This window comes from Lepidochelys kempii, chromosome 2 (assembly GCF_965140285.1).
Source record: "Lepidochelys kempii isolate rLepKem1 chromosome 2, rLepKem1.hap1, whole genome shotgun sequence".
NCBI classification, from domain to species: domain Eukaryota; kingdom Metazoa; phylum Chordata; order Testudines; family Cheloniidae; genus Lepidochelys; species Lepidochelys kempii.
Window position 1 is genome coordinate 20,951,378 of NC_136381.1, and position 26,985 is coordinate 20,978,362.

A 26,985-nucleotide genomic window follows, 5' to 3' on the forward strand; every position below is an offset into this window, starting at 1 on the left:
AGTCCAGTGGCCCAGATTTTTCCTCTCAGTTACATCCATAGAACCCCCTTTTGACTCTAATAAAACTGCATAGGTGTAAATGAGGCTGAATTTTGTCCTTTTTATCACAGTCTAGGAAAGCCCTGTAGCCCATAACGTGACCATCTCCAAACCTGCTTCTTCATGCTGGAGAGGCTTGTCTATTGAAGTGATATATACTTAAAGTCTAAATGATATGTACAATGCTAGGATTCCTACTTCTTCCAGCCGTAGGCTTTCAAACACACCAACTTGTTTTCTGATATCATCTGATGTAAACAGACTCATTGCCCATCTCTAAAGTGCTTGTGATCAGAACGCCAAATATTCAAAGAAAAGATTACTGCCTCTGGTGAAAATGGATGAAATGACTACATGTACTTGTTTATGTATCACTGTTCAAGGCTTCTAGGGTGACACATCATGTTACTGTCCATGAGACACGTATAGCTAACTTTGACTCTGGGCGTAGCTCCCACTGAAACTGTATTCTATGGGCACGCCTCAGGGCTGAAAAATGGAGTCAAATGGAAAGTAGGGCCACAGGGGATTATACCTATCTGCCCAACAAAAGAGAAGTTGAGCTCCACCAACTCTGCAATTTGACAGCAACAAATTTGCTGCTGAATCTACTTTTTCATCTCCCTCTCACACAGTGGTGGGGCGCAAAGGACTTGCACGCTTGCTAACAACATTAAAGAATGCTAGTTCCCCAATCTCTGTTCAAAACTAGACAAAATGTATGTCTACCTTAAGAAAAAATAACTTTATGTTCATGTCTTCCTCTAGTTTTCTCCATAGGTCTTGTCTCATTTGTGTCTGTCCTTTAGTTGGCAAGATCCTTGGGGAACAGCCTCTCTTTCTTTGTTTCTTGTATATTCCCAAGTATACTGGTGCTCAAATAATATGGTTTCCCATTTATCAGTGGTATTGGTATTGTCTGTATACAAGCAGCATCACATTCTTTGACATGTTAATGTTATATTACATGATTTGTGTAGTAACAAATGTGAAACTGGCATTCATTTTGCAATGCATAGACGTGTGAGTAGTATCTTCTGGAGAAGAAAACAGTAGGGTCTATAAGGAGGGAGTTTTGTCTAGTGGTTAGAATAATGGATTGGAATGAAGATTCTCAAGTTCTGCTCCCAAATCTTTCACAAGACAGACAGAATTTGGCTCACTATATCTTTTTAAGTGGGGGGAAACAAAGGATTAATGTTACCATATAACATGGAAATTAATTATTAGTAGTACCACAATAACAAATAGAGTCCTGTTAAGAATTATCATGTTTCAGTGAAATGCCTTCCATTAGTTCACCCTGAAACTGACTCTGTTGCTTCAGTTAAGCAAAATACAAAGGAGGAAATAATCACAGTCACGTCCCTCACTCAGTGAATAGATCCAGTAAAGTCAATGAGTATTAATATGTTGGTTCAACAAAAGGTTGGGATGACCCTTTTTTGAAAACTTCATATTAAATTCAACAGATCTATTCAAAGTCACACTCTAGTTCCTTATTTAGAAAAGATGGCTGGTCTTGCTGAAATGTTGATGTTTGCAATAACTATCATACGTATTAACTTCTAGAACTGAACAGGAACTGAAGTAAGTAATAAACCAGGTCTGCCAACAAATCTCCAGAGAATATATATTCTTGTGCAACTAGGACACTGCACCACCAGAGTAATTTATCCAAATAACAAACCGCTGTGTTAACCAAAGTGATAGATGGAGAAGTGAGCTAGATTCCAATTTCAATGTGACTTCAACTATATGCCATCCCCTAAATTAATGGAGAACAATGTGGTGCGGTCACATATTTTAAAGTGCTATTTCAATGATACTGATATGACTTGAGGGCATAGTTAATAGCCCTTTTATGTTGGGAGAAGTTAATCAAAACGAAGTACATTACTTCTTTTGCAAAAGCATACTTGGTAACATGAGTTACACTATAATACCACAGAGACTGGCAGACATTGGGCATGTAACTGAAAAGCTATGCTAGGAGGGAATCTATTCTACCTGAGGCCCCCATTCAGCAGGCCACTTAAGCACATGCTGAACATTATGCATTTGCGTAAGTACCTTGCTGAATTTGCGTCTAAATTATGCCTGAAGCAATGTCAGTACTTAGAAGGCGAAGTAATTAATATAGTTCTGATTGTCATTGTGTGCCACAGTGGCCCATTTGTAATTCAGCACTCTTGTCAGCTGCTTTTGTCAGTCTGGACATGCTCACTACACCTCACGCACTGTAGACATAATCTGTATCTAAAAGCAGGCATGTAAGATATCGTTGGAAAACTAATAAGCCACGGATCATCAATTTTCTTGTATGATGTCACACAGTGTGAGTACAAAAAGTTATGAATATGTGCTAGAATTATATTCTTAAAATGTGTTTGGCAAGCACTGCGTAAGCACAATCTGCATTAGAAAAAGGAATGTGGATTTACCTCTGTTTACATATAAGCAGTGAACAGAGCCATCAAGTTAATAAGGCGCAGGGGAGATTGCAGGAAACAGAGCAAACACCTGCAGGGGTAAGAAGAGCATGCAGCTTCTTTTGCCACCAAACTCCATGTCACCTTCCTCACAGCTTGAATAAACTTTACTTTGAGGGGTAAGCTTCAGAAGAATTCATTTCAAAGGTTTACTGGCTATAAAAACAGAGGTGACTGAAGATAAGCAATTGAATCAACTGATTGTAACAATATTACTGTATTAAAAAGTACATAGAGTGAGGACTTTTCTAAAAGGTGATGACACTGGTGATTAATGTCATTGTGAAAAGTATGTATTAACATGACATGAGGAAATATGAATACTTCATGATATTATGATTTAAAGCCTGTGACCAAACAAGGAGAAACAGTTTCCTTCCCAGACAGGAAAGAAGGCAGCTATCTAGCTGTCTCCTATGTAAATTAATCACGGTGGAATCAAAACAATGGAAGACCCATTTTCGTACAGGGGATGGGAAGCCCAGAGGAAGAGAGAAATAGCATGAGGTCACCCTACCTCTTGAAATAAAATTAATGAACTCTGGAAGATATAAGCAAAGAGAAAACATCTTTGCCTCCATCACTAGACAGACACAAGAGGCCGGAGTACTTGCAAGCTGAGAAAGATGGATCCCTTCATCTGGGGATGGGTGTAGTCTCAGAAAACTGAACATAGATGAGACCTGATTAAACAAAGATCTTTCACCTAGGAAGACAAGGGAAGCCAGGACCTTGACACTCAGGGTGTGACCTGCATGCTCGGTGGTGACTGTAAGCATCCCAGGTAGGAAGCTGCAGTAGCAAAGCATTGTAAGGCACCCAGAGTTGCAGGACAAGTGATGACCCTACACCTTATTGGTCTGGATTTCACCCCCAAGCCCTGTGACACATTGCAAGGAGAAATATTTAGTGCTTAGTTTTCATAGTGAAGTTACACAGGATTTTCAGTCAATACATAGGTGATCTGGGGTGCCCCACCCCCATACACACACACACACTCAGGCCTCAAAAGGGTTAATGTGCACCTGAGGGGCCAATTAACATCCCAGGCTGCACCTGGAAGGACAGCCAGGCCTAACTGAGGATGGATCGCAGGTGGGGAGGGACTGGGAGAGGACTACAGACAGAAGAAGCCCAGGGCCAAGGGAGGAGTTTGCAGTCATTCTCTAGGAATAGAGAGATTGTGAGGAGGAAGGCCCAGGATCCTTGCTTGAGTAGAGAAGGCTCACAAGAGGCCAAGAGAGCTGACACTGCCACTGGGAGTGGAGTGAGCTCCGGTGGTAACCCCTAATTAAAAAAAGTGTGATCCAGACTTACACGGAGAGAGAGCCCTGGGAGGTGTTCAATGAAGGAACAGCAAGGGGAACTGAAGAAACATGAAAGACCAAGCCCAAGAAAGGTGGATGAGTTTGTACTGTTAGTTTGGGATTTTGTTGGGGAATTCCAGGGGACAGCCCTGAGAGGCCTAACCGTGAGAGGAAGGTACACCTACAGAGGTTGTGAGGGGGGAAGGCCTTAGAAAGGCTCAGTAGGAAGTAGCCCAGGGAGGCAGTAGCAAGGAGTCGGACAGTCCTTGGCTGCTGGTTATAGGGTCCCTGGACTGGAACCCAGTACAGTAGTAGGGTTGCCAGGTGTCCAGTTTTCAACTGGAACACCTGATTGAAAAGGGACCAATTAAAAGTCCGATCAGCAGCACAGTGGGGCTAAGGAAGGATCCCTGCCTGATGTGGCTTTGTGTGGCCCCCAGAAGCAGCGGCATGTTCCCGCTCTGGCTCCTAGACTTAGGGGCAGCCAGGGAGCTCCCACCCCAAGCACCACCCCCACAGCTCCCACTGGCCGGGAACTGTGGCCAATGGGAGTTGCAGGGGCAGCGCCTGCAGATGGGGCAGCGCGCAGAGTTGCCTGGCCACTCCTCCACTTAGGAGCCAGAGGGGAAACATGCCACTGCTTCCGGGAGCTGCTTGAGGTAAACACTGCCCAGAGCCTGCAACCCTGACCCCCCTCCTGCATCCCAATTACCTGCCCCAGCCCTGATCCCCCTTCCGCCCTCCGAACCCCTAGGTCCCAGCCTGGCGCCCCCTCCAACACCCCAATCCCCTCATCCCCAGCCTCACCCCAGAGTCTGCATCCCCAGCTGGAGCCCTCACACACACCCCTGCACTCCAATCCCCTGTCCTAGCCCAGAGCTCCCTCCTGTACTCCAAAACTATCATCCCCAGCCCAGAGCTCCATCCTGCACCCTGAACCCCTCATTTCTGGCCCCACCCTGGAAACCACACCCCAGCTCAGAACCCATGCCCCCTCCCACACCCCAACCACCTGCCTCAGCCCAGAGCCTCCTCCCATACTCCAAACCCCTTGACTCCACCCCCCAGCCCAGAGCCCCCTCCTGCACCCAAAATACCTCATCCCTGGCCCCACTCTAGAGCCCGCACCTCCAGCCAGAGCCCTCACCCCCACCCGCATCCCAACCCACTACCTCAGCCCGGAGCCCCCTCCCACATCCTGAACTCTTCATTTCTGACCCCATCCTGGAGCCCGCACCCCCAGCTGGAGCCCTCACCCACTCCTGCACCCCAACCCCCTGAGCCAGCTCAGTGAAAATGAGTGAGTGAGGGTGGAGAGAGCAAGCAACAGAGGGAGGGGGAATGGAGTTAGCAGGGTATGGGGCCTCAGAGAAGGGGGGGCAGAGGGGTGGGGCAAGGGTGTTTTGTGTGAGTAGAAAGTTGGCAATCCTATGTAGTGGGCAGGCCCGGGTTCCCCTACATGTCACTGTTATGAAGGCATGAGGCTGGAGAAGGGGACAAGGATGCCTGAGAAGCAAAGCAAGGATCACTGGGCCCAGAGTTGGGGCTAGAGACCTGATATAAGGACACTAGATTTATTTTGTTGGACTTCCTGTTAACCAGGAAGGGGTGGACTTAAATCATGACCCGGCCAGAAGGCTGTCAAGGGGAATTGGTGGACCACTGGAGGACCAGAGCAGCTGTGTGCAAGGGGTACCAGAAGGGGAGAAAACTGCTATGTTGTGCCTGGCCACTAGGAGCACTCTAGTGGGATGGACACAACAGGGCACATAGGAGACTACTGTGCCAGAAGCAGACACAGCAGCACTTGCAGCAGGTAAAGCATCACCTTGGGTGAGGAAAAATGAGTCTTAGCCAAGGTTACCCCTCCCACACAGCACCCCTTGGAGCCAGTGCTCTGCGAGGAAACCTCCCCTCACTGGGGGCATCAAAATTATGTTTGAGGGAGAGAGCATGGGCAGAACCAGCCCAGAAGACTCAACAGGCAGCAAACCTGGAAGCAGCTGGTTTCTACAGTTTTGATGGTGGACACTCTCTCCCAATGCTGATTGAGCGTTTGCTCCAACTCCCTCCCATTCCCCCACCAGCCCACACATTACCTCCTCAATTCAGTCTCACTCTGCCTCCATGCTCCTCTCCTGCCTTCTCACCTCCCCCTTCAATGGTTCCCCTTCCTTCCTTTATCTTTCCATTTAGCTAATCCCTTCCTAAACCCCACCTCTCCTGCCCCCCAAGAGAAAAAAGAAAACCACCACCAACTCCTCCATTTAAAAAGTGCCATTTAGATGACATTTGTAACCTTTCAATGTTCAATCTACTTGTGTGTTACATCGTCTTCCCTTCCCTTTTGTTTTTCTTGATTATTTAGATTGTGTTCCTCAGGGCAGAGATGGTCTGGTTCTCTGTAAGTGCCTAGCACAGTGGGGCCCTTATCTTGGTTCTGGCTTCTAGGCATTAGAGTAATAGAAACTAGTAATAATACAGTCATTATTTTGGCTTCTATACCCCTGATATTGCTTTACGTACTTCACTATAGTGAAACAACAGATACAAGACAAAGCTAGAAGAGATTAAACAGGGCTGAAGTATTATCAGCATTTTTTAACTCCTTAGTTACTGTGGTAATTAAATAAATAACCATAATATCTTGATGTCCAAACCCTGGATGGGCCAGTTGTGTTTTACTCATGTTGGCTATAATGGCAGATACAAGCTATTGTCATTCATATCCCCATAGTTCTATGCTAGCCACTTCTACTACTGGTTAGCAGTAAGCAACCCTTACGACCCTATCCAGCACTCACTTCCCAAGGAAAAAGTCACAGTGAAGACAATGGAAGCATGATCCTGCCCAGTTAAGAAGAGGCTATGAAAGGACTTGACAGCCAGCATGATGTTTCTTCGTTCCTTTTTCTGGTTGGGTAGAATTCTGTGGCTATGGGGTTCCAGACTCTTCACGCTGCTGCTTTCAGGAGCTGCTAGACAAATAATAAAGCACCCACTTTGCCAGAGAGATTCTGAACACCCACAGTTGTAGGTAACTGAAGATAGCACAGGAAGCTTCTCAAGTGAGTTGAGCACTTCGCAACACACAGAGCATGATCCACAGGTGGGACAACGGGGAATGCTCACTGGGCACTGCTTTACATGGAGGAAAAGCAACATGAATCCATAGACACTTGGACACTGCAGGAGCAGAAGTAGAGGAGGGAAGGATCAACATGCTTCCGGCATCCTCCAAATCAGATTCCACCAGGGCCCCACTCATTCCCTACCACTATTCACCAGTCCACATGCAAATCTGCCTATCGTTTCATGCTGAGATACAAAGGATTGTGGGATCTATGAGAGTACTGGCAAGCAACTACAGATGGATTTTGGTGCCAGGTGAAAAAGAGATTGAGAACTGTCGCTCTAGTCATTGAGAGGGCAGGGCTAAGAAGTGGGAAGTACTGAGCTCTACCCATGCTCTGCCACACTGTGATCTTGCAGTGATCCCTCTGTTTCTCAGTTCCCCCAGCTCCATAACAAGGATGACAATAATCACTTACCTACACTATTTCATGGGGAGATGGCAAGGATTAATTGGCATTTGTACACCACTTTGACAGTGTAAAGCATGATTATGGTACTAAGCATATTCGATCCAAAGCCATCCCTGATGTAACACCACTGAATTCAATGGAGCTATAAGAGGGATGAATCTGGCCCATTATAGCTAACCAATATCACTTGTGGCATGCATTATGACTATGGCAATGGTTTCTTAGTAGTTTCCATATGCTGAATGTATTGTGCAACCATTCTGTGGATGGAGTCTCCTGTTGCTTTGACAGATACGCATTCAGCTTGACTTGAATTCTGGGTTTATTTGTTTGAGCTTCTCACATGAGAAGTCCAATCCTGGATTTTAAAATGCAGTTGCATATCTTGCAAGTGTAGTCATTGCTGTGGGGAGAGTTTGAGGCGTTGGCCTTACAACATGCTGTCTTCTGCAGAGACCTGAAATGCCACTCCTCAAAAGTGGACACTGCCTCATGGCACAAAGCTATCCATCGGGATCTATCCATTGCAATGAAGTCCCAGGTTTTAATGTCTATCTTGCATGCTTTGAGGTTGACTTTCAGGGTGTCTTTATATCTCAGGATGGGTCGACCCATTGAGTAGATTCCGCTGCTCAGTTGTCTGTAGAGCACTGCTTTTGGTATGTGGGAAACTTCCATGTGGACCACATGTCTGACCCAGCGAAGTTGAGCCCTGATGAGCATGCTCTCAATACCAGAGATTTGGCACCTCTCAAGGATGTTAGTGTTGGAGACTCTGTCCTGACACTTGATGTTGCAGATGGATCTTAGGCAGAGAAGGTGGAAGCTCTCCAGCTGTTTGATGTGCCATTGGTAGAGCATCCATGTCTCACAGTTGTACAGGAGTGCGATGAGTATAACAAGCACAGTAGATTTTTATCTTGGGTCTGAGGCAGACTCCATGCTCCCTCCAGAGCCTGTGGGCGAGCCTGACAAATGTCAAACTGGCCTCTGCCAGATGTTAAATGATCTCAATTTCCAACATGGCATTGCTGGAAAGCATGCTACCCAGATAACAGAATTTCCTGATTGAGTTCAGGATGGGTTCTCAGTTGTGATCATGGTACATGTGATGCTGGTGGTCTGGTGCTGGCTGTTACATGATCTCTGTATTTTTCAGGCTGATTGTGAAACTGAAGCTTTTTGAGGCATAGGCAAAGTAGACCATAATGAGCTGAATGTCCTCAAGCGTGTGTGCAAGGGAGGGCACAATTGTCAGCAAACAGGCACTCTCTTCATAGCTGTTTGATTACCTTGGTGTGGATCCTGAGTCGCTGTAGACTGAATAGACCCCCATCCAATCTAAGCCAGATATGTACTTCTCTGTCAAAGTCCTGGAATGCAAACAAGAGCATGGCCGAAAAGACAATGTCAAAGAGGACTGGAGCCATTACGCATCCTTGTTTGGTACTGTTGGTGACAGGGAAGGCGTCTGATGAGTCACCGCACTCCATCACCCTGGACAGTATGCTGTCATGAAATGAGTGGATGACAGCAATTATCTTCTCTGGGCAACCACATTTATGAAGGGTTTTCCATAGGCCCTCACAATTCAAAGTGTCAAAGGCCTTGGTTAGGTCAACAAGCACCATGTACAGGTCCTTGTTCTGTTCACCAGCCTTCTCTTGTATTTGTCGGGCTGCAAAAATCATGTCCATGGTACCACGGCCAGCATGAAAGCCACATTGTGACTCTGGATAGATCAAGTCAACTAGGTGAGAGATGACTAGTGCAAGGATCTTCCACGCTATAGACAGCAGTGAGATCCCGCAATGGTTGTCACAGCTAGGTATGCTTCCCTTCCTTTTGTATACATGGACTATGAAAGCATCCTTACACTCCTGGGGCACAGTACCTTGTTCCCATATAGTCTTCAAACAGCTAGTGAGTTTCCTGACCAGGTGGGCACATCCACATTTGTATACATCAGGCAGAATGTCTTCAGGGAATGGAGACTTGTGTGTGGACAGTTCCTTGATGGCCTCAGTAATCTCATCAAGAGAAGGGGCCACAGACAGCTCTTCCAGGACAGGACACAGCAGGAGTGAGTCAATGGCTTCAGCAGACATAGTGGATTGACAGTTCAGGAGAATACCAAAGTTCTCTGCCCAGCAAGAGAGACTATCACTTTTATCTGTGAGCAGCCAGTTACTATCTGCTGTGAAGACAGGGGCTATACCACTGGATATTGGGACACAAACAGCACAGAGACTTTCACAGAAAGCCTTCATGTCATGCTTGCCAGCCTCTTCCTGCAGTTACACAGCCTTCTGCTCTCACCAATCATTCTTCATTTGCCTTAATCAGGTTTGAAGTGTATGTTTGGCCTGATGGTACCTGGCCTTCTTCATTGCTGATTTCTTGTCCAAGAGGTAGGACTTGTGTATGGTGTGCATGGTCTGCAGTAGCCGGTTTTGGTGTTTCCGCCTCACAAATCCAAGAACCTTGGATGCTGTATTATATGCGACATGTCTGAGCTTCTGCCAGGTTATCTCAATGTCTGTGTAGTTCTCTAGGACCTCAACTAACGCAGTCTCCAGTGCCTGTTACAGCTTTGGTTGTTTGCTGGGGTCTTTCATGGCAGACACATTGATCTTCTTTGGTGGTTTGAGGTGTCCTCTAGGGCACTTTGGTGAGAAGTGTAGCGCCATGATGCTTCTCACAAGCCAACGGTCTGACCAGCATTCAGTGCCTCTCAAAGCGTGAGTGATGTGCAAATCTTTAATATCTTTAGACCATACAATTACATAGTCCAGCATGTGCCACTGTTTTGACCTGGAATGCACCCACGGTGACATATATTTGTTGCCCTGTTGGAAGACTGCATTGGGAATAGAGATTGAACCCTGCACACTTGGAGAGAAGTAGTTGGCTGTTAGAGTTTGATCTTCCAATGCCATGGTACACTGCTCCACATGCCAGCATCAGCTCTCACATGAGCATTAAAGTCTCCAACTTTATGAGTTTGATAATGAGTTTGTCCTGGTGTGGCACTCCTCTGATGACCCTGCTGATATCTTCATAAAACATCTCCTTGATCTCATCTGTATAAGTCACTGTTGGGTGCATAGGCAATGATAATGGTGGCATACTGATCTCTGGACAAGTTTATGCAGTGCACCATAAACTTGGCCATTGATTCTCTTGTGGAGCAAGTCAAGTTTGCAGGCAATGTTAGGCTGTCTGATGAACCCTAACCCCGACTGTCTTGGGTCATCCTTGCCCTTGCCACTCCACTAGTAGGTATAGCCCATTCCCACCTCCTCAGGACAGCGAGTCTGGTTTCCCTGAGGGCAGCAATATCTATGTTATACCTCTTCAGTATTTTAGCAATAAGGGTTGTCCTTCATTCCAGTCTTTGGTCATTGTCAAGAAGAGTTCTGACATTCCACGACCCAAAAGTCAGTCTGAGAATCTTTGTTTTATTTTGAACGCTGAGTTGGATGACCGGCCAGGAGCAGCAGCCTGATAGACACAGAAAGGGCGGGCTGTGTTGGGTTTCTATTCAGCCCCCCATCGCCAGATTGGGGAGATCAGTCCTGTGCTCCATCACCTCTGGAGGATACAAGCGCCTTAACTTCCCTGATCTGTGGGAACAACCGTCACCCTAAGGCCGCGTATATGCAGAAGTCGTGACTAAGGACTGCCAACAGCATCTTCTGCCTGTCCCCGTCACCACTTCTGCATTGCCACACGACTCTGATGCATTGGTAGGGTTAGCTGAATGACCTGCACTATGAATGGATTTAAGTGAGAGAGATTTGTGCAGAGCTTTTCCCACTCTCTTGCTCAAGCGGCTGTTGCAATAGATGCCACAAGCACGGCAGCTGGCCTGGGTGCAGGACTTGTGTTCAGAGTTGTCCTTCTCCTAGATGAGCGGCTGACCTGAGCTAAAGAGCCTCATCTACCTACGCGTGTAGTGATTGGCCAATGACTACGTATATAATGCAGGTTGCCCTTGCCATCACAAGGCATATGCTTCATCGCCATCCGCTTTATTGACACCAGTGTGTTCGTCTGCATGGTCTGCCAATGAAGACTTCGCCCTGACCCAAGCAGGATGGCTTAGGAGTTATTCACACTTAACCAAGGTGACCCCAAGACTAGTGGAGGGCAGGAACATCTCATTCTTCCCATACAGACTCACCAGGTCTGCTCACTGCCCCCTGCCCCTTCTATGAAACAGGTAATAAAACTGCTTTTGACCTTCCTCCAGGTCTGTAGAAATATTTCCTTTAAGATTATATTTCTAGTGTTTCAGTGTAACTCTTAAGAGCCATTCAGGCAGTGTTCCTGTTCAAATTAATTATATATCAGCTGTTTTACACAGTCTCCCTATGGCATATATAAGAGTCTTTTAAAACAAAAACAAAACCCTCCATCTAAATTCTTTCTGGTTAAAAAAGAAAGAATTGTAACAAATTCCCTTTTGAGTTCTTCTTTGGCAGAACTTGAGCTCCCCCTGCTGTCTGCAAATAAAATCAATGTAATTATATATAAAAGTCCCACCACTGTATAAACAGGGTGGTTGGGACCTGAGGAACAGTGTTGAAAAGGCCTTTGCCATTAAATGATCTAACAGTGGTCAGGGGTCTAGACCCACCAAAAATTCTGTTTCCATGGACCCCTTGATTTTCTAACCTCTGTCTCACAAATTGACTCCTATGCCTAACCCCTTTCATCTGAATAGGTGAGTCCTCCCGGTTATCATTGCACCCCCTAGTGCAGGCTTTTGACTTCCCGTTCCCACACCCCACAAACTCATGGACCCAGTTCTGACCTCAGATTTGTACCCACAACTCCCACGGGTTTCAGCTGTGTATATCCAAGGATAAAGTTGGGCCACTCATTCTCTAGTGGAATACCTAAACCACAGGTTCCCCTGCAACAGCTTAGATCCCAAAGATACTATCTGTCTTATTCCACCTCTCGCCTGAATGGATTTATAACCAGCAAATCCTACCTGGGATGGACAGACAGACACACTACCTTTGGGTGACCATAGGGCAGAGGTGGGCAAACTGCGTCCCGCGGGACCATCCTGCCTGGGCCCTGAGCTCCTCGTCGGGGAGCCTAGTCCCCAGCCCCTCCCCTGCTATCCCTCCTCCCCAGCAGCCTCAGCTTGCCACACAGGTAGTGCGGCTTGTGCCACCCGCCCACCTGCCAGGCTTTCCAATAAGCCTGTCCTGCCGCTCTGAGCAGCCTGGTAAGGGGGCGGGGGAGAGTGGGGTTGAATAAGGGGAAGAGGGTCCCAGGGGGCAGTCAGGGTACAGGGGGCAATTGGATGCGGCGGAGGTTCGGGGGGGCGGTCAGAAGACGGGGTGGGGGGGTTGGATAGGGGGTGGGATCCCAGGGGGGGCAGTTAGGAACAGAGGACCCGGGAGGGGGCAGTCAGGGGACAAGGAGTGGGGGGGAGCGTTGGATGGGTCGGGGATCCCCGGGGGCCTGTCAGGGGGCGGGGGTGTGGATAGGGGCAGTCAGGGGACAGGGAGGATTGGATAGGGGATGGGGTCCTGGAAGGGCGGTTAGGGGCCGGCGGTCCCAAGAGGGGGCGGTCAGGGGACAAGGAGCAGGGGGGGTTGGATGGGTCGGGGGTTCTGAGGGGGCAGTCAGGGGGCAGGAAGTGGGACGGGGCGGATAGGGCGCGGGGACCAGGCTGTTTGGGGAGGCACAGCCTTCCCTACCCAGCCCTCCATACCGTTTCGCAACCGTGATGTGGCCCTCAGGCCAAGAAGTTTGCCCACCCCTGCCATAGGAGGAAAGGAAACATTTAGCAAATCATCACCTTAGAAAGGATATTTCTTTTTTAGGTAGCTAAATATGAATAAGAAAAGGTTTGGTTTTGAGTCTGAAGTGTAGAATTGTGAACAATTCAAAAAAGTTCCTAATATGAAGCCATGTTCTAGTCTTGATTTTTGTTTCAATGGGCCCATCTGTAAAGCAAGGGTACACAGTCGATTTTTAGCAGGCAGTGTCAGTGACTGCATGCATAGGCCAACAACAGAATTTAGAAGTGTCACATGCTGGTACTCATGTTATATTTTAGTGCACAAAACTGTAAGTAGGCTAATGGAATGATTGGTTTATTCTGTGAAGTAGTAGACTGAACTATGGCTGGAAAGAGAGAAGGAGATGACTCAACCAAAACTGCACTAAGATGATAATTGTCTAGGCCAAGATTTTCAGGCGCAACTAGTGATTTGGGGCACCCCAAAAAAGGTACCCAATTAGACACTCCTGAAAGGGGATTTCTAGAAAGTGCTGATCACCCACTCTCTGAGAATCAGGCCCCTATTAAAGTATCTCTAGTTGGGCACCTAAAATAATCAGATGCTTTTGACTATCTTTGCAATAGGATGTAGGCGCCTAGGTCATTTTTGAAAATGGGGCCTTAGGAGCCTAAGTCACTTAGATGCTTTCAAAAGTGTTATCACAGATCAAAAAACCCCAATTAAGGCTCCTCTAATATAGAGCCCCAATGGCGAACCTTTAGCCATTTTCCTAGCATTAAAGTGTGTATGTTTCTGCTTTTAGGTTGGAACAGCTGATCTGTCCAAGAAGCCATGGGCTTAAGTGTGACCTTGACCTTGCTGATATTCCTAAAAGCTCCTATAGTTTCCAGAAAGCCAAAACTAGTAGCACTGAAGAAAACCTCCAGGTTTTGGATCGTCTATTGCCAGGCCAGCTGTTCTCTAGCGAAAAATAAAATCCAGTGATATTGCAGCTGGATGATGACTGGGAAAGATGAGTCAATAGCGCATTGCTGCTCTATTTGTTAATGCTTGCCCAATGACCTTGACGTTCTTCATTTATGAATTATTTGTTTCAGAGTGCTAGCAGTGTGGCAGGGTCTTTGCAATGGTTGCAAAGACAGAATCACTGCCCTGAAGAGCGTAAGCTCCAGACAGACTATCACTGAACATATACATCAACCTGTTCTACCGATTCTGTTGATCGGAATTGCACTTGGGTGATCTTTGTATTTATAAGGAACTGTCAGAACTGTTAGGCTCAAAAACAAGCTGTTAAGTTGTATTATGCTGATTTTTGCAAGAATCATTATGTCTCCAGCCAGGTATTCTTCCCTCACCCTGTTCATTCCATCAAAGAACCAGGTAATTTACAAGTCAGAGTATATTCTGCTTAATTATGTCTAAATACGACATGAAGTCTAGGTGCCTAACTTTGTGACAGACAGGAACATAAGGGACAGCGCATCCTCTTTCCAGATCTGCATTCTTAACACGAGAACATTCTTTGCTCTTCTAGGTGTCTTCCACCAATGGACCTCAATGTGCTGTATAGACAGGGAATAGAGACTAGTGCACTCCTGTTGGGTCAGTAGTATTTCACTCATTTACAGACTGGTAAACTTAGGCATTGTGAGCTCCATACCCCACAGCAGATCAATGGCACATGGAAAGAACCCAGAAAGTGAGTAGCAGAGCTGGAGATGAAAGCCAGGCAGGCTGGCTCTCAGCCCGGAGGCCTGACGGGTGGAGTTGTGCCTACTCATAAAGATGCTGAATGTGTCCCCAGTGCTTTAATAGAGACCCACAATCTTGAAATGTGCTGAGTGCAGTGGAATTGAGTGCATTGGAGGAAGGGCTCATGCAGTAATCAGCCCTCAGTGGCCTAAAAGCTCGGCGTTTATTGCTTACAAATATTAACATGGGACGGATCTGCCTGTCAGGCACCAGTCTGACTAGGGAGCAATATAATGCGGGTGCTGCACCATTCCAGGGTAAGGGAGCTCAAATCCTCTCCAAGACGCTTGCTGCATGCGGAGGCCTGTACAGACTGCACCAGCTTTTAGTCACATTTCTCCCAACTGTGCCTGGCCTGAAGGCTGCCTCCTCCTTTAGGGGAGATTGGTGTCCAGATGTCCCGAAAACTACCAGGATACTTGGTTTCTTCTAGATCTGCATTTTTTGCAGGTCATTACAGAATGCTCTTTCGCCTGGTTATCTAAATTATCTGCAGCCTCTGCATTGCTGTTGGCTAATGAATCTTTAATAGGTCAGCAAAATTAAGATAATTAGCATAATCCTGAGAGGGATTACCTGGGATGCTGCTGAATACTCCGGGTGAAATACAGTAAAAGAGAGAACCCTACCTGGGAGTAGGGTGACCAGATGAAATGAAGAAAATATTGGGACACATGGGGGAACCAAAAAAAAACCAACAATGCCAGAGCTGCCAAAGCCGCAATATCGGGACAAATGGCCTCCCGACCGTGCATCGGTCGGGACGTGGGACAAAGACCTAAAAATCGGGACAGTCCTGATTTTATCGGGACGTCTGGTCACACTACCTGGGAATTGCATAGTGAGGACAGCTGCAGACAGGCCTCAGTCCTAGGGCAAACCACGGACCTTGAATTAGCCTCTAGAAACCTCAGTTTACGTGAGTTAAGTAGCAGCTATTAACAGTTGGTGAAAGACCCCAAAGCAAACATTTCCTTTCTGGATGAGATGGGAAGGCCAACGTTTTAGGCACTCGAGCTTTGGAAGTTAGGCATTTAACTAAGTGCCTCCAACATGCCTAAGTACCATTGCTTGAGAGAGGTGGGCAGGGTTGGCTCACAGTCCATCCTTTACAACTGTCAGTAGATATGGTCAGGGGGGAACAGAACACTCCACCCCCTCCACAGAATTCCTTGCCTTGGGAGACCCCAGGGAGAATTTGATTCAATATTCCTTCTGGGCACTCTGGCTCCATTGCAGCCGCTGAGCACCCCAACCTCTAGCAACTGAAGGCACACAGAGCAAAAGGTCTCCCTACATCATTAGATAAATCTAGTAGAACAGCACAGTCATGGTCCTGTGATTTCGTAGAGATAGCCCATGAGTTGACCTGTGAATTCTAGTGTATGAGATTCTGTCTACTGTGCGAAGGCATAGTATTGCTCAGATAATCATCTTATTAAAGCAGCACAGCAGAAGTTTACATAATATAATCTAAATCTGAAATGGACCCACGTATGTTTTTTGTTTTTGGTGAGGGCCTCTCAGGTGCCAGTGTAATGCAAATAATGCTCAGTGGTAATTAATAAACAGGTATGGGGAGGAAAAGGTTGTTTCCAGGCTTGAAGAAACAGGTTTGGATCAAGTTCTACTAGGTTTGTTCCCACATTCAAAATGAAAAGTGATTGCATGTCGCTGGGTTTAGTTGCAAACATTTTACGTAGCCCTAAGCTATTTCTCTTCATTCAATGATGGCCAGTGGAATGGCAATTCTGGGAGTGTTCTTCCTTTGCTTTATTCTATCTTTTCTCTCCCAGTGTCCCCTATCATAGTGCAGAGGGCAACAATAAAAAGGTGTTGAGCATCTCCTCCGCCTAGTGAATTGTGTTTAGAACCTTTCCTTCCATGTGAGCAGTGGGAGGCAGTTGACTATGAGCATCCATCTCTGTGCCGAGCCAGTGGGCCCTGAATCTCAAACTTTTTCCTTGTGGGGTGTATGTTGGGGGGGGTGAATGTTTGTAGTTATTATATTAGTTTCACAACAGCAGAGGTAAATATAATAACTGCATGACTCAGACTATGCCTCAAAGGTCATTCTCAATTCCTATCCCAAGCCAAAAAGAAAGAAGTAGAAGGGAAAAAATCTCTTATGTTCTTGTTCTCGGTTTCTGTGCAAGGTGAGTCACCCTGCACAGTCAAAAGCTATAAAATGACAAACATTGGTAAATAAGATAATATTAATGACACTGATGACTCAACTGAAATAAACACACACACATCAGTCACTGCTCAGCAGACTACAAGCACCTTATCTGAGAAAAAAATCCTGCTTGAATTAAAGTCAGGATGATGAACACAAATCTGCTCTTAATAAGTATTTTTCTATGACGAAGAGCATTCCACATGGTATTTATATTTCATTGTGTACTGCACAAGCCAAGCAACTGGAAACATTACTCATAAGTAAGGCCACAAGCAATTGTGGGAAAGTTTGTCCAAAAAGTTGTTCTAGTTTCTGCTAGCGTAGTGTAATTGCTTCTGATCTTTTTAAAAAAAGGGAAAACCCAGTCCTGTATACAAACTAGGTTGTTATTCTCCCCCACCCACTCCACCCCCAATTTATCCTGGAATTTTACATTCATTCCCAGGTTTGTGCCTACTTCCTAACACCAATTCTGAGTCCTAACCTGAGTTATTAGAGACCAGTCAGTCACCATTCAGCAAGGTACTGAAGCATGTGCCTTTAAGGGTAACTCACACATCAGTTGTGTTACATGTCCTCATCTGTGCCCAATACACAGAGGAGGGGAATCTGTGTCAGCTCTTAGTTTGACAGAGCTGCTCTTTAATTAAAGCTGTAGAGATGCGTTCTTTTAGCCCTGGAGATTCTCCAGTTCAATACTCAATGCCCATGAAGATGGCAACCATCATGAAAGCACACAAGTAGTTCCACTGATATTGACATGACCACTCATGTTCAAAACACAGAATGCATTCCATTTTAGCTTTTACAACTACCAGTTCTTCTTGTAATGCCCTGTGGTTCAAACTCTGCCTTTAGATGCCTGCATGTGACTCCCACTGAGGTCAATAGGAGGTGTTCAGGCATGGAGAGTAGAATTTGCTCTTGTGGTATCTAGTTTCTAGAAACTATTATTTGCAATTCACTTCCAAAGCAATTAAATCTATTATGTTGAGCTTACTTGCATGGAATCACCTCACACTCACCTTTCTTTCTGAATGAAAGCAGAGGTGAACAAAATTTGATCTGATAAACAAGCTTCTATTTTATCACCCTGTATGCCAGGCCTCCCAGAACATTTTACAGGGAATGTACAGTGTTAGAAAACTGGCACTGAAAAATGGAGTGCATTACGTTTTGGGCCTGATCATTTGGAACTCGGTGGGGAAGTTCACCCTTGGGCATTAGAGGCCAGATTCTGCTTTCAGTTACAATTGTGTACGTCTGGAGGAACTCTAATGTTTTCAGTTAAATTATTCCAGATTGACACCCCAGGTAAGTGAGAGCAGAAGGTAGCCCAATACATGTGTTTTAACAAACACAGCCAAAGATCAATGAATCTAAGGAAGAAGGATGATCTAAACAAGTTTAGGACTGGACTTGACATTTGCCTTTGATTCCTGGCTGTGCCATAGATTCTGTCCCTGCCCTGCAACTCTTTTGATCTCAGTAGTTCAGCTCTGTAAGAGAGAGATTTCCCGTTCATTCACCCTTTCCATCTCCTGTAAGCTCTTCAGGTCAGGGATTGTTTGTACAGAACCTAGCACAATGGGGCTCTGGTCTCTTAGGATCTTGAGGTGCTTCTGTAATAAAAACAATAGTTAAGAAATCTAAGTAATTTTAAATGACTAATTTGTAATCTAATTTCATTTACTTGCCAGAATTATCAAAATGTATCATGTAGTTTGAATTCTGAGGTAAGTAACAACACTCACATCAAACAATTTCAATTTATCAACATCCCTTTGCAACATGTCATTGAAATGAAACATAATACCACCAAGAAGCAGTGGAGAGAACCATCCACTAATTAAAACTGTAAAATAAGTTTTTAAGAAGCATTTCAATGCCATCGTATATTTTCTCCATTGGTAAATCATGGACCAAAGTGAAAAACTGAGTGATTTATATGCATTCATGTGCAGTACATCCATGCTAATCCTTGCATATGACTTCTTCCTTGCAATAATCCCATCAAAAGGAGTTCACTCTACAAGTCCTCTCCCTCCAAAGTGCTCTGTTCAATGCCATATCCTCTATCATATCACACACTAACATGTCTTCTTCTACGATATCCCACCACTTCCTATTGGGTCAGCCTCACTCTCTTTGCCCTTCAATCTTGATCTGTTGGTCTCTTTTACCCACACAGTTTTCAGCACTGCATTTTACATGAGCAAACCATCAAAGCCTGTACTCCCTCATTTTTTTTGGTTATAGGTGTTACTCTGAGCATGTCTCTAACATATACATTCCTCATGTGGTCTTTCCTGCTTATACCACTTATCCATCTCAACATTCATATTCCTGTGGAACAGATCATTTGCTCATGTTTCTTCCTTGTGACCCAACACTCAGCGCCATACATTACAACTGGACAGACCACCGTTTTATAGGCTTATCCCTTTTAATCTTACTGGTACCCTCTTCTCACATACTATTTATCTCTCTGCATTTGAGTCAGGCGTTTATTAACCTAGCTCTCATTTCATCCTTCATTTCCCTGGATTCTGAAACCCAGATACTTGAATTGTGTTTTTGGTATTGTCTGCCCATCTAGTTTCTCTGCCATAGATGGCCCCAAGCCCAGTTGAAAGAGGAGGATGGAACAGCATCAGGTTGGTAGCTGGCCATAAAAATGTGCCATAAACTGAAAGTACGAGTCCCTGACGTGACATGACTGGCATTAAAAAAAATAATCTGATCTCTCTGCTATTCTCAGCTTAGTCAGCCTAATTTATACTTGGAAGCTGTCAAGAGTACATTTACGGGTGAGAATTATGGGGTTTGTGACCTTCCTGAAATAAAACTCCCATTTGGAGCCCCGAATGCCTTCCTAGACAATTAAAATAACTTAGTTATCTCTGTTCCTCTGAACTCATGAGAAAACTACTCTCTCCCGAGGAGATGTCTGCAGAGCTAAGCGTATGCTTCAAGTGACTGAGGGGAAACCCTGACTAACACTTCACAATTCATATCCAACTACTAATGAACACAGAGCCCCCCAACACAGCATTTTCCACTTAAACCTGTTTCCATTTAAAGTAAAATGCAGCTGCAGAACCTGAAGTCTTTCACTAGTTTTTTTTTACGTGCTTTAATTAAAGCATCTTAATTTACAAAATCTAGATTTCTGTGTACTCTGGACTTCATTCCCCATAACTCCCATTAATGGATGCTAATAGGAGTTACAGATAAAAATAATGGAGTCGCAGATGAGGTGTTATTTTAGTATGGCTTTTTTACCTAGTCTCCTTTATGTAAAGATTTGCACATGTGAGAACCCAAGCTTGTTTATACAGTGCCCAGGCTCCTTGGTGTTACAATAATAAAAACAACATCTAACTATAAAGCCAGGCAATTCTGAATTCTCTCTGCCTCTTTCTCCTTGGGTTTTTGTGGCACAGATGCTGTTATTCCACTATGAACCATTTTACAATTCTATAGCCCTTTTCAGCCTGCAGGGTGCCATCATATTTTACAGAACAGGGACAAGTTATGATCTCACTTACACCAATGTAAATCCAGAGTAACTCCATGGACTTGTGATCTCGGTTACTCTGGATATACAACACTTTCACTGAGCTTAGAATCTAGTCTAAAAAAAAGTCATGGCTAGGCTTCACTGACCAGCCATCCAAATGAAGCCATCTCTTGAATGGCAGCCATTCTGCACTACCGGCCTCATGCAGTGTTGGGGGGTGGGGGATGTTTGTCTGTTTTTTTTTAAGAGGAAAAGAGGAGACTAACTTATCTAACTGAAACCAGCAGAGGAGTCTGGGGAGACATTTTGTGGAGACATATCAATGTTGATGAAGTTTTCACTTGGAAGGTTTTAGAGAACAACAACATACACTCTGTCGTTGGGTGCTTAGAGTACTGAGCTGGGATGTGAGAGACCCAAGTTGAAGCCCCTTCTCTGCCTAACTCAAGGTGATCTGGGATGAATGGCATTGATCAGACAGAGCAGGGACTTCAATCTGGGTCTCCCACTTCCCAGACCAGTCCACACACACACACAGTTTTGTTTTCATTCCAATGCAGAATGACAACAAATTCATAAAACCTCAAAAGTTGCCATGAAACAGCATTGTCATTCTCCATTCAGCTCTACTGCATATGCAGTAGGCATAAGTAAACTGGTTGCATGCAGGCAACAGTAATTGAAGGCAGTCATTGAAGTGGAGAGAGCTTGACATTTATGCGCAGTAAATGTTCACGTATTAAGGACTCACACCCTGCAGTGAATGTGCAATAGCCTCGTGTTGCTGGGTTTTTTTAATAAAACATTTTGTTCCGGATCGTTCAAAAACACTGATCCCTCTTGGCACTGAAATCCCCAGTTCTCTACTGGAAACTAAAGACAATTTGTTCTAGGGCTAGTATTCTATAAAGTACACCCAAGTGGCTCACAAGCAAATGGTCTTTGTCAATAAATAATAATAAAGAAGGGGACCAGGACCTTGGTTTTCACTTCTCATCTGAAAGAGAGCACCTCCAGCAACACAGGGCCCCTTAGCAACACACTGCGGCATTGACTCGATACTGAGTCAGAGGGAAGAATGCCATGTAATGACTCACCAGCACCACTTCTTATGCAGCATTGTTTGGGGCTTAATAATGTAATCTGTCTATCTACTTGAGTGCCTTTAAAGAGCCCTAGTGCACAGATGTAAAGAGCTTTCCATGGGATACACCACAGCATTAAAGGCTGGATCCAACTCAGTGGAAAGACTCCATTGACTTCACTGGGAGTTGGATCCAGCCTTAAATGCACTGCAGGGTGCTGGAAAAGCTTGTCAGATTAGATAGTAGTGACCACAGGTGGAATTTCTGGGCAAAATTATGTACTCAGGGGATCTCTACTCAGATATTCTTCATTATCTGCATGCATAGATCTCCCACCATCATCAGTGAGAATTCTGCTCATCTCCGGAGAGCACAATATGGACAGTGAAATCTGTTTTGCGGCTCCAAGAGCAGAGGTTTGCCCTCTGGTTGCATAGATTACATGCACAGAGTTTCCTGCAGATGGCACTGCTAAGTTTGAAAACAAAAATGAATTTTGCCCACTTTGACTGAATTCTAGAGTTAATTAGTAATCTTATCTGAGTATCAGTGTTAAACCATACACATCATTTCCCTGTCACAGCAACATGCCTAAATTAGACACAGGGGACTCCAGGCCTGATCCTGCGTTCCTTGCAGTCAGTGAAAGTTCTGCCTGTAAAAGAAATGCAGGATCAGGCCCTGTATTCATTCATTTCATTCAAGTGTTTAATTCCTTTCCTTTAGGAAATTGAACAGAAATAAAAGTCAGGGTCTCATTTCCTCTTGGGGCTTAGATTTTAAGGTTTCCCTACCATCTTTACTTCCCTTTTACACTTCTGTATGTAGATACATTAGACACACTCTGCAACCCCAGCATTTAGTATGTATCTCTTAATTTGCATATGGCACACAAGAAGTCTTCACACTGCATAGTATTTTCTTATGCCAGCAACACTGCTGTGAATTGAGGGTAACATATGTCCACTGGTATTCAAGTCTAGATGCATCTCATTGAATTCTATGAATCACATAGACCTGGATTTAGGAAAGCTTGGCTTAAGTCCGTCCCCTACTCAGGAACCTCTTAACCATGCACGCAAAGTTAAAGGGACTTGTTTTGATTTCAATGGGACTTAGCGTGTGCTTAAGTGTTTTCCTGAGTTGGTTCATATGTGTCCCCAAGGAGGGAATGTGATCCTGACTGAAGGAATATCTTATGTTCCTATCCACTGTACATTAAATATGGCAATGGGATTGTTTAGTTTATTTGGAAATCTTAGCTAAAGTGGTTTTACTATAATGAAAACCTTGTCTCCCAAGGAGCACTGGCTACTTACCTTTCAAACACCTTTAGATTAAAGGTCTGATTCATTACACTCATGCATGACTAAACCAAGCTCCATTCAAGTTGTAACAGGGGGGTCTAGGAAAACTCCTTTTTACCTATAGGGCCTAATTCTGATCTCACTTACTGCGGTGTAAATCAGGAGCGACACCACTGAAATCAATGGAGTTACAACATTGCAAAGTGAGACCATAGAGCTTGATTTTAGGAATAGGTGGCCTTAAAGAGAAGCAGGGTATATTATAGAAACAGTTCAATGTGGTTTATTAGGGGTAAAGATTTAATTACAAAGATGACAGATGTAATCTAGAACAGTTTCCAAACCACTCCTGGGACAGCTTTCTATTATCACAGGGGCAGATAGCCTGTGCTTTAAGGCAGAATCTCATGTCACACAGGATTTGTTGTTTACTTAATTAAATAGTCACAATCTATAGCTCAGAATGAAGTGGAAAAAGAACAAATTGCCCAGAGTCCTCAGAACCAGACTCCTGCAGCAAAATACCTGGGTGTCAGAAGACAGAAAGGGTAGAATTTGCTCTTCAAGACATTTCATCTCTCCATACTTTAATGGCAAATCCTGATCTTTGCATCAAACTACAATACCAAGTCTTGGTGTAGACTGGATAGGACAGTCAGAATCTCCTCCCAAGCTATGGCAGTGCAACAGAGCTTTTGCCTTTGGTCAGGGTGGTTGGCCATTCCCCTTCTCCTCCTCCATAGGCAAGAGGTCCCAAGCCTCCCTGAACAGCAACGGAGATGAATCCATATAGCGAACTCTATGGCTCACATGGGATTGTTAATCCCCTACACAGCCTCCAGGCATCCTGACTTCTAGCCCTTGCACAGTAGAACCATAATTGGTCTCTACATGCATGGTGGTTGATGAGGGGGACAAGATTTTCCCCCTTAAAATCTGTTGAAACACCATTAGTAGGATGGCAACATCCCAGTCAGCAGGTAGACTGGCCAGCACTAGGGCAACACCAGGCAGTGGACAGGAGGACAGTACCATCCAGTCAGATGACCGACTGGGCAACATGATGGCCAAGCAATGCATATGAATTGCTATTTTGGATCAGACCCATGAGCCCTCTAGCCCACTATCCTGTCTGCGACAAAGCCAGTACCAGGTGCTTTAGAGCAGCAAAAAACCCCTGAGCTAACAAGATTTCAACAACATGTTTACAGGGGAGCTTTCTTGCTCTTAATCCCACCTAGTTACTGGTTGATTTATATTCTGAAGAATGAGGGTTGTATATTTTTATTCAGAGGTTCTTATTATCAAGAAGTGTTAACCCTTTTCTGAATCCTACTATGTTCTTGGTCTGTGTAACATCTTGTTGTAGGGAATTCCACAGATTAAGCATGCATTATGTTAACAATAAGAGCAAGACATTTTCATCAATTTCATATTGGTTGCCTTTAATTTTAATTGGATGTCCCCTTGTTCTTCAGAGATGAGGAAAGGTAAATCGCAAGCACCAGGGACACCTTTCACCTTGAGGGATGCCCCCTCCAGAATAAATGTAATGCTACAGATAGTTTAGAAAAGCGTGCACTGCTGCTGCTAATACTGTACCCGTTCTTTTGATGGATGGAGGACATTGGAATCCAACTGTCAAGCCAGCTCCTCCCACCAGCCACAAATTCACCTGAAGGGCAAGAAAAGAGCAAAGTTAATTTAAATCCATCTCTCCATGGATTCCAGTTGTGAGCACTTTAGTTTGACAGTCTTTAAAACCCAAGGACGCCACTCGTCTTTCAAGGTGAAAGCTCTCAAGGAATTGATTCTCGTGCATCTTGTCAACTCTGTTTTTACTATCACCCGAGGACTCGACTATCCTGTGAAGAAATTTGACTTATGAAGTACAGCAGCATTAACAACTCGGAAATTCATTCATTCTCAGGAGCATATACGTCAGCTGAAATGGGTTCAAAGCGCTGCTCATCTGAACTGATTTACAGATCCACCAACAGACACAGAATCACTTCTGCTAGCAACTTAATTTTACAGGCCTGGAACACTTTGGTACTGCATCCAGGATTGGAGTGGGGGCGGGTATTTCAGCAGTGAAATTTGTTACACATTTAGCTCCTGGAGCATTTTGTTGCCTGTTAGTATTGCCAAGAGAGGTTTTTGTTTATACACTGGAGAAGTTTTCATAGATTTCATAGATATTTAGGTCAGAAGGGACCATTATGATCATCCAGTCTGACCTCCTGCACAATGCAGGCCACAGAATTTCACCCACCACTCCTAAAAAAGACCTCACACCTATATCTGTGCTATTGAAGTCCTCAAATTGTATTTTGAAAACCTCAAGGAGCAGAGAATCCTCCAGCAAGTGACCCGTGCCCCATGCTACAGAGGAAGGCGAAAAACCTCCAGGGCCTTCCAATCTGCCCTGGAGGAAAATTCCTTCCCGACCCCAAATATGGCGATCAGCTAAACCCTGAGCATATGGGCAAGATTCATCAGCCAGATACTACAGAAAATTCTTTCCCGGGTAACTTGGATCTTACCCCATCTAAAAACCCATCACAGGCCATTAGGCCTATTTACCATGAATATTTAATTACCAAAACCATGTTATCCCATCATACCATCTCCTCCATAAACTTATCGAGTTTAATCTTAAAGCAAGATAGATCTTTTGCCCCCACTACTTCCCTCGGAAGGCTATTCCAAAACTTCACTCCTCTGATGGTTAGAAACCTTCGTCTAATTTCTAATCTAAATTTCCTAGTGGCCAGTTTATATCCATATGTTCTTGTGTCCACATTGGTACTGAGTTTAAATAATTCCTCTCCCTCTCTGGTATTTATCCCTCTGATATATTTATAGAGAGCAATCATATCTCCCCTCAACCTTCTTTTAGTTAGGCTAAACAAGCCAAGCTCCCTGAGTCTCCTTTCATAAGACAAGTTTTCCATTCCTCGGATCATCCTAGTAGCCCTTCTCTGTACCTGTTCCAGTTTGAATTCATCCTTCTTAAACATGGGAGACCAGAACTGCACACAGTATTCCAGGTGAGGTCTCACCAGTGCCTTATATAACGGTACTAAAACCTCCTTATCCCTACTGGAAATACCTCTCCTGATGCATCCCAAGACGACATTAGCTTTTTTCACAGCCATATCACATTGGCAGCTCATAGTCATCCTATGATCAACCAATACTCCAAGGTCCTTTTCCTCCTCCGTTACTTCAAGTTGATGCGTCCCTAGCTTATAACTAAAATTCTTGTTATTAATCCCTAAATGCATGACCTTACACTTCTCACTATTAAATTTCATCCTATTCCTATTACTTCAGTTTACAAGGTCATCCAGATCCTCCTGTAGGGTATCCCTGTCCTTCTCTAAATTAGCAATACCTCCCAGCTTTGTATCATCTGCAAACTTTATTAGCACACTCCCACTTTTTGTGCCCAGGTCAGTAATAAAAAGATTAAATAAGATTGGTCCCAAAACTGATCCTTGAGGAACTCCACTGGTAACCCCCCTCCAACTTGACAGTTCACCTTTCAGTAGGACCCGTTGTAGTCTCCCCTTTAACCAATTCCCTATCCACCTTTCAATTTTCCTATTGATGCCCATCTTATCCAATTTAACTAATAATTCCCCATGTGGCACAGTATCAAACGCCTTACTAAAATCTAAGTAAATTAGATCCACTGCGTTTCCTTTATCTAAAAAATCTGTTACTCTCTCAAAGAAGGAGATCAGGTTGGTTTGGCACGATCTACCTTTTGTAAAACCATGTTGTATTTTGTCCCATTTACCATTGACTTCAATGTCCTTAACTACCTTCTCCTTCAAAATTTTTTCCAAGACCTTGCATACTACAGATGTCAAACTAACAGGCCTATAATTACTTGGATCACTTTTTTTCCCTTTCTTAAAAATAGGAACTATGTTAGCAATTCTCCAATCATACGGTACAACCCCTGAGT

At 44.6% G+C, this 26,985-nt stretch overlaps 1 long non-coding RNA gene across 2 annotated transcripts in view; it reads right to left on the reverse strand.

The window, feature by feature from the left end:
• LOC140905846 (uncharacterized) overlaps positions 1–26,985 on the reverse strand; it is an 80,436-nt gene that overhangs the window by 33,788 nt on the left and 19,663 nt on the right. For both annotated transcript variants that reach the window (XR_013635251.1, XR_012156962.1), the window contains exon 2: positions 24,609–24,681. This is a non-coding gene — a long non-coding RNA (uncharacterized LOC140905846). The remainder of the gene's footprint in view (positions 1–24,608; positions 24,682–26,985) is intronic.